Consider the following 9,493-nt stretch of genomic DNA (forward strand, 5'->3'; position numbering starts at 1 on the left):
CCACAACAGATGCAGTAACCAAGGTCTTAAACAAACTCTTCGCAACCCACGGTCTCCCGGATGTCATCGTGTCAGACAACGGACCCCAGTTCACCCGCTGAATTCGAAAGATTCCTAGCGGAACGAGGCATACGACACGCACTGACAGCGACGGCGCATCCGGCGGCCAATGGTAGGGCAGAACGGATGGTTCAATTTACAAAAAGAACCCTCCAAAAGATCGAACACGGGACATACAAGAAAAATAAATAAAATGCTCCTAATACAACATATCACCCCTAACACAACGACTAACAAAAGCCCGGCAGAATTACTAATGGGGAGAAAACTAAGGTCACCACTCGACAGACTACACCCCACATACAACCCGGAAAAACCCCGGACTCATCTAGCAAGCACCGGGTTTTGCACCAGGCGAATGAGTCTATGCAAAAAACCTTACCGGAGACCCACTATGGGTACCGGCAACTATAACCCAACTGACAGGACCCCACTCCTACCGGCTACAGACAACCGACGAACAAACATGGAAACGCCACATCGATCAAATAAGATCAAGAACAAAAACACAACCGACACGCAACCAAACACAGGCGACACCGATAACACAAACCAAGAGGGGAGGGAAGACACAGAGGATCAAATAGGAAATAACCAGCAATACTCACCAGTCAACAGCCAGCCCGAAGTCTCACCAGGAAGGAACAGCCAGGCCAGCTCAACCAGCCCGGAAAGACCAGGCAGGAGCGGCGAAGTCGCAGCTCGACCAACCCGGGTAGACCAGGAGGGAGCTGCAACAAGAGGCCCAGCGACACCTTCCAGGGGTTCCATCGACAGGGCCAAGAGAAACAGAAGTCCCGACCGAACCGGCCGGGAACCAAACAACAACTAAGCTGCGCAAGTCAAGTAGACAAGTGCGAAGCCCGCCTACCTACGGGACTACGTTACGTGAGACCGAACCAAGAGGGAGGGGTGTTCTGTACAAGTCAATTTACATACTCGTAGCCCGTCGTCGCGATTGGTTAAGGCGCGCGCGACCGGATTGGTCGAGCGAGCCGCACTGATTGGTCGCTGCGAATCCCCGCGATTGGTGGAAACTAATCGCGGGAGATTCAAGCGGTGTCATTGGTCGCGACCGCCGCGGCTCGAGAATAAAAAGCCGCAGTTTTTCCCTTCAAGCCTAAGCTGTATCAGGAGCCAATAAAGAGCTGAAACCAAGTCACTGACTCCGAGCTTCCTTTCTCGACGGACACGACATATATAATAGGCCATTCTATGGTAAATGACAGCATAAAAATAATTTACAAAGAAACATTCACCAGATCCTCATAATCAACAACAACTTAACCTTTCTGAGAATCACAATTCATTAAATGAAGGAAATATAATTTGTGGACTCTGTAATCTAAGATCATTTTACAACTCTGTAATCTTTTAGTTCAGTCAGGGAGACTGGATGGAGCTGAGCATTTAATGGCCAGATGAGGGCATGATGCCATGCGGAGTTCACAGCAGATATATATATATTTTGCACCCTAGGAGAGAAACATCTTCCACTACCTAGGATTGAACTTGCAACCTTTCGAGTGGGAGGTGAGCATCTTCATCACTAGGCCGCCACACCCCTCAATAATAATCCCGAATGCCATCACTCTGCTAAACGAATAATTCCCTCAACACTGTCCAACTTTTTATAAAGTCTGCATTACTATTCATCTTCTCATCATTCCTTATTACGCATCCCCTCCCACGTGTGACTGTAACTTTGTCGCTTGTATCTTCATGATTTATATTGACTGTTTCCTAGTATGATTCGATTGCTTATTGTACCCTATGACTTTTATTAAGTGATGTACCTTATGATTCTTGACTCTTGACAAATGTATCTTTTTTATGTACACTGAGAGCATTTGCACCAAGACGAATTCCTTGTGTGTCCAATCACACTTGGACAATAAAGAATTCTATACTGTACTGTACTGTATTGTACTGTACTGTACTATACCATACAATACCATACCATACCATACCATACCATACCATACCATACCATACCATACCATACCATACCATACCATACCATACTATAATCCAATAATCCAATAATCCAGCATTCTGGTTGCATAAAATTTAGTCTTAACCAATGTATACAGATTCTAAATTTCATCTACAATTGTGATTCCAAAAATGAGTTGGACTGTTTTCTCACTTTCTAGGAAACATGGTAATTAAAGAAGTTTGTTAATTCATACTGGACACTTGAGAATGGGTGAGCAATATTTTAGCAAGTAGACTTTCTTAAGAACCTTAGAACATGGCTACCAAACCTCTGGAGTTCCACTGAGATCTTTGTAGGGCCCCAGAGCATTTTTTAAAATCAGAATGATATCAATGCTATTTTGCAGTATTATATCTTCTCTCTATATATATAAATATTCAGAACACACAACCACAATAGGCTAAAATAATGTGATGTAACAATTTCTGCTTACAGAGCTGAGCATTGTAACTATAAGTATAAAGACTCCTTTTTACATATTAACAGTAACGTGAGGCCATTTAAATCAAACATTTGCTTTTACATCTTCAATCTGTTTGTTTTTTTTATATCTATTTTTGTAGATGTCAAAGGGAAAAGAAATCTAAATACCCCATCCTCAACTTGAATCCAAAACCTAGAAAAAGTTTACAACATTGCGGTTTTGATTCTCTGTGCTGGTGCCAGGTATGTTTTTATTTTTGAACTATAGGGATTTCAGGTGGAAAAAATTGGCTTGGAAACCTTGGCCATTTCTTTTCATTCAACAAGTGCCTGGATTGTTTATGCACTGAATTGTCCCTTGCCCATTCCTAAGAATAGTTTTCAGGCCTATGCCTTTGGGGAAAAAAAGGATTTTCCTTTACACATATAGTATTGTCTGATTGTTGAAATCTTATCAAAGCAATGTTATTTTAGTTAGAGAACACTCAGAACTACAGGAGGGGGAAAATGGGGGTAAGGAGGCGGCAGCTGATTCCTGGTAAACCTCTGGAGAAACTGGTTTTTAAACAGAGACTTAACCATCGGTGAGTCACTGTCTCCTTTTTTGTAGCCCAAGGATGGATTCAGCTATTCACATCACTCACAACCACAACCTAAAAAGAAAGAAATCCCTACTAAAGAGCCACAAGACTCTTGCTCTTGCCTTATATGTAAGGAAACTTTAAAGGAGAATGAAGATTACATCAAATGTTCTCTTTGTGACAACTACGCTCACCATAATTGCTTAGGATTACCCAAGCAAATGGCTCTATTCCTAAAATCATCTGCCAATGCTTTTCCATATTTCTGCCCACCGTGCAGACCCAAACTAGAAAAATATATTACCCTGTTTGAAAGAGTTGATTCCATAGAAACATGTATAACATCCCTTAACACCATTGTAGCATCCCTGGACACTATATAAGTAAGATTAATAAACCTTGAAAAAAAAGAGACAGCACAAAAAAACAAACATCAAACATCTACAAACCATATCCAACAACTGCAACCAAACCCAATCCACAAAAAAAAACACAAATCCTTTAAATATTGATATCCCCATCCTCATCCAAGAGGCCGTTGAGCGTGAACGGAAGCGACCAAATGCCATCTTATTTGATCTAGAGGTCAATGACAATGATGATATCACTAATGTTCAAAACATCATCAGAGAATATCAAGCATCAACCATCTCCCCTGATGAAATACTTGGTATTTCCTGTGTTGGTCCTGAACTCAAAAAACAAAGATGGCTTGATGACCCCACACCTCTGCAGGGTCCTTTGCAAAAATGAATCAAGCAAACGCAAATTCATCTTCTCAATAAATTCACTTGCAAAGAGCAACAATAACCATAAGAACCTTCATTCTCGCCCTGATCTAACCTTACAGCAATGTGTACAATCCCGGGAACTACGTTCTGAGCTCAAAAGACTACATGTATTAGGTAATACTAATCTATACATTGACTACCGTGCAGATTGTATCAAAAGCAAGAGCCACAACTCACATCACAATAACCATCAACCAAACATTCAACGTTAGGGATGCACACCCCTTACTTCCTCCAGACCCAGTACTTCATATCTTAAATGCAAAGTACTCAATGCAAGAAGCCTCGCAAATAAAATGCATGAATTCCTCATCTTACTAAGCACAGCCACATTCAACATTATATTTGTCTGTGAGACATGGTTGAATGCATCTTTCCCAGACTTCATTACCACTGTAAGAGAATATCAAGTTTATCAGTCTGATCGCGAAATCCGCAGAGGAGGTGGAGTTGCTATATTCTATAAAAAGTCTCTAAATCTAAAAAAGATTCAAATTATACAAGAGATTGCTTTTCTTGGTGACCTCAACTTACCTCTTATAAATTGGACACTAAATGAATGTACATCTGAACACATTCATACAACCCTGTACAATGCCATTACCACACTGGGACTGGATCAATTAGTATATAACAACACCAGACTAAACAACTGCCTTGACCTCATCTTCTGCAACAGCTCAAACTCAATTTATGGCCTACAAATACAGGAACCATTTTGAAACAATGACTATAGCATGATTGACTTTTGTCTAAATTTACTCAAAGAGGATCATAATGATGGATCTCCAAAATATAATTTTATAAAAGCCAATTATGAACTCATAGCTGCCGACTTGTCATCACTTGATTGGCACATTCTGTTCTCTGGCTGTAACACTACAGAAGAACATTATGCTTGAAACTGAAAGAGTCATTAAACTATATGTTCTATTAGTAAACCCCAAAAACAAAACAAAAACAATTTCCCCAAAATAATAAGAAAACTTCAATCTAAAAAATAATCCTTATGGCGTAAAAACAAAACTAAATATGTAGCTAACTTTAAAAACCAATGCAACACCTTATGCCGAAGATAAAGGCTGAATGCACCAAATTACCACTGCAAACAAGAGGAAAATCTTTTACGCACAAAATCCACCCATGCCTTCTATAACTTTGTAAACACCAAACTTAAAGACTCAAAAACCACCCCAACCCTAAAAGGTCCTAATGGGAAAGATTATAGCGATGAAGCCGTTAAGGCAAACCTCTTCAACATGTTTTTATTTATTTTATTTATTTATTTATTTATTTGTTAATTGCTTACAAGATAATAGGTATAAGTAAAAACATAGTTATGAATACATGGATACATATAAGAAAAATAAAAAAAATAAAAGAAACAATAGGGCAGGGACAGTAGGCACGTTAGTGCGCTTATGCACGCCCCCTAGAGACCTCTTAGGAAAGGGGTGAGTCAATAGTAGACAGTCTAAGGTTAAAGTTTTTGGGGTTTGGGGAAGAAACCACAGAGTCAGGTAGAGTATTCCAGACATTGAACACTCTGTTGCTGAAGTCGTATTTCTTGCAATCAAGTTTGGTGCAATTAACCTTGACTTTGTATCTATTGTTTGCTCTTGTGTTGTTACGGTTGAAGCTGAAGTATTCATTGACAGGTAGGACATTGCAATGTATGATTTTATATACAATACTTAGATCGGACTGAAGGCGGCGTAGTACTAGGTTTTCTAGGTCTAGAATTTCGAGTCTGGTGGCATAAGGTATTCTGCAATGAGTAGAGAAGTGGAGAACTCTTGTTGTGAAATATTTCTGGACTTTCTGAACTGTAATGATACGTAATGTGGGTTCCAGACTGATGAGCTGTATTCGAGTATTGGTCTGGCAAATGTTTTGTATGCTTTAGTTATTAGTGTAATATTATCAGTGAAAAAACTAGTTAAGATTAGGTTAACAACTCTTAACACCTTTTTGGCTATGTAGTTACAGTGGGCTCTGGCACTTAGATCATGAGAGATGAGTACTCCAAGATCCTTGACAGAGTTTGGATCATCAACAAGGTCTTGACTATTCAGCCTGTATTTTATTTTCTGATTTTTTTGCCAATATGTAGGACAGAGCATTTATTTGTTGAGATTTGAAGTTGCCATTTGTTTGACCATTCTGATACATAATCAAGGTCTTTTTGAAGGGTAGCAGTATTGTCTGTGGTGTTGAATAGCTTTACATCATCAGCGAAGAGAACGCGGTTGCTTTTGATATGATTACAGAGGTCATTTATGTAGAGTATGAAAAGAGTTGGTCCTAGAACACTGCCTTGGGGGACACCACTGTTGTTCTTCAGTTCAGTCTTTGTAAACAGTAATGGCTCATGCCCCACATTTCCTAATCGTACAACAACAAACTGCAATGATCTACTTTACTTTACTTTGACTTTACTGAAGATAACATAGAAAATGCACTATGCCACCTAAAACCATCCTTATCTATTGGCCCTGATGGCTTATGTGCTTTCTTCTTAAAAAAGCTCTCCACTACCATAGCAGAATCCCTAAGCATGATATGAGATATCATTCAGAACCAGCTCCTTACCAAATTTATGGTCTTTAACAACAGTCATCCCTATTTTCAAAAAAGGTGACCCCTGCCTGGTTGAAAACTACAGACCAATCTCATTGTGTTGTGTCATGTGCAAAGTTTTGGAATCAAGTATTAATCAATGCATTACCTTCCACCTAGAGTCAAACAACTTACTCTCCAATAAACAATTTGGTTTCAGAAAAAAATTGTCCTACAATTTGCAAGTTCTACGCTGCAAAAACATATGGACTACACTACTTGACCAGGGTAAAGCAATAGATGTAATTTACATTGACTTCTGCAAAACCTTTGACTCAGTAGTACATGACAAGCTACTATTAAAATTAAATTCTTATGGCATTTCCAGATCCTTTCACAAGGAGATTACTGCCTTCCTGTCAAACAGGCAACAAATAGTAAAAATAGGAAACACCCTATCAAACCCTGCACCAGTTATTACAGTGTCCCCCAAGGGAGCATTCTAGGATTCTTTACACTCTATATAAATGACCTTTGTGGTCACCTTATTAGCAATTGCATCCTCTTCACTGATGATGTAAAACTATTCAACACCACCATCAATGTTACCATCCTTCAAAAAGACCTTGATTATGTGTCAGAATGGTCTAACAGTTGGCAACTCCAAATCTTGACCAACAAATGCTCTGTCCTACACATTGGTAAAAAAAATCTGTATACCAAATACAAGCTATGCAGATATGACCTTGTTGATGACTCTCACTCTGTCAAGGACCTTGGAATTCTCATATCGAATGACCTAAGCGCCAAAGTTCACTGCAACAGTATTGCCAAAAAGGCTTTAAGATTTGTAAATTTAATTTTACAAAGCTTCTCCTCTGGTAATACTGATTTGCAAACTAGGGCATTCAAAAACTTTTCTAGACCAATACTTGAATTCAGCTGTGCTGTCTGGAATCCACACTGTATATCAGACATAAATACAATTGAGCAGAAGTATTTTACCAGAAAAGTACTACATTCCTCTGTTCACAACAGACTACCCTACACCACCAGACTTGATATTCTAGGCTTAGAGAACCTTGACTGGACTGGACTTAAGCATAGTACATAAAATCATATGTTACAACTCTTACCAGTTAATGAATACAACACAACAACACAGGAGCACACAACAGATATAAATTTAATGTAAACTATTCCAAACTTGATTGCAGGAAGTGCAATTTCAGCAACAGAGTAGTCAATGTCTGGAATTCACTACCTGATTCTGTTGTCACCTACTCAAACCCCCACTCCTTTACCCTCTATTGACCTCACCCCATTCCTAAGAGGTCTGTAGGGTGTTCATAAGCGCACAATCGTGGCTACCATCCCATTTAAAACTTATGTTTATTCTTATTTCTATTGTAAGCTTTTGACAAAATAAATAAATAAATAAAATCTTTGCCATAGTGATATGCATGCGTGCATAAGCGTGCATAAGCGCACCAACGTGCCTACCGTCCCTGTCCTATTGTTTCTCTTATTCTTTTATTTTTCTTATATGTACCCATTTCATGTATTCACAACTATGTATACACTTATACTTATTATCTTGTAAACAATTGGCAAATCAAATAAATAAATAAAAATAAATAAATAAATATCAGTGCTTTGGTTTTGACCTGGGAGGCTTAAGCTGAATCCTTCTTTTAATTTACATTGATTACCCTCAACACTTTCCTCTTCTTTCTTTGAATGACTAGAAAACTGATGCGTTCAAATTAGCAGCATTCTCAAGGCATTCTTACGCTTTCAAATAATAGTTTTTGCAAGGGTTCTAAACCAGAAAGTGTTCAAAGAACTATCACTAACATCATCACTAGCACTCACTTTGGATAATGAAACATCTGCAAGGAACAAGCAAGCTCAGAGAGCACCAAGGACTCCTCAGTTCAAATAATTGTTTATGTTGAAGAACAAAATAGAAAAATGCAACTGGTACAACCTATGATACTTTCAAACTCCATAACAAAATTCTACTTCGTTTGTTTGTTTATTAGATTTATAGGCTGCCAATCTGATCTAAAGTGACTCTAGTTTCCTTGGGAAAAATGTTTTAAATAATATCTTGCTATGTCATGTTTTTAAACATTAACCTGGGATTACACCAAATGCAGTATTCTAAATATATTTGGGAAAGGCTATCCCTTGAACAACATTGCTACTTTTGTTTTCAAGCTTTGGAAACTATCTTTTTTGCGGTGCTATGCTACCTTTGTTCTTCCTTAGAGTATTTCCTATCAATCAGGGATTATGTCATGAACATGAAATCACAGCGTTATGTTCACAGGAAATGCTTACTGAAAGGATCAAAGATGAAGAGTGATTTGGGAAGAACTAAAACTTGGTACATTATTATCAAGAGTGTATATAGGTACTTCAAATGAATGTTGTAAATGTAAAGAAGATACTTTTTATCATCTATGGTGGATGTGTGATAAAGCAAATAAATATTGGAGTAGGATTCATATCTTAATACAGAAAATTCTTAAAGTGAATATTAGAAAGAAAACCAGATACTTTTCTTTTGGGGTTAATGGAACAAGACTTGGAAAAAAATTCGGAACTCTGACGTTATACATGTTGACAGCAGCAAGACTATGCACATAAATGGAAGGTCACCTTGATCCCTACAATGGATGAACGGCTGCAAAAACTGATCGAGTTAGCAGAGATGACTAAATTGACTGCTTTGATTAAAGAAAAAAACACAAATACCTTTATTTCTATTTGGAAACCACTTCTGGACTTCATGCTTGAGGTAGAAAAAATGAAATTTTGATTTTGGGATTTACTAATTAGATATGTTTGTTGTTATAGAAATGGTTAGTGTCCATTATTATGAAAAAGTATGAAGTTGAGGGTAGCTCTTAATTCCTTATTTTACTGCACCAAAGGAATCAGAAGTCAATGCCTTTTTTTTCTTTTTCCCTTGCTTTCCCCCACTATCCACTTCCCTTTTTCCTTTCTTAATTTCCCTAATACTTGCTTTTGTATTCTCTTTGTATGTCATATTATAAATTAATAAAACTACA

The sequence above is a fragment of the Notechis scutatus genome, chromosome 3 (genome assembly GCF_049901735.1).
Source record: "Notechis scutatus isolate UNSWTSFEM ecotype Mainland chromosome 3, rNotScu1.2, whole genome shotgun sequence".
Classification (NCBI taxonomy): Eukaryota; Metazoa; Chordata; class Lepidosauria; order Squamata; family Elapidae; genus Notechis; species Notechis scutatus.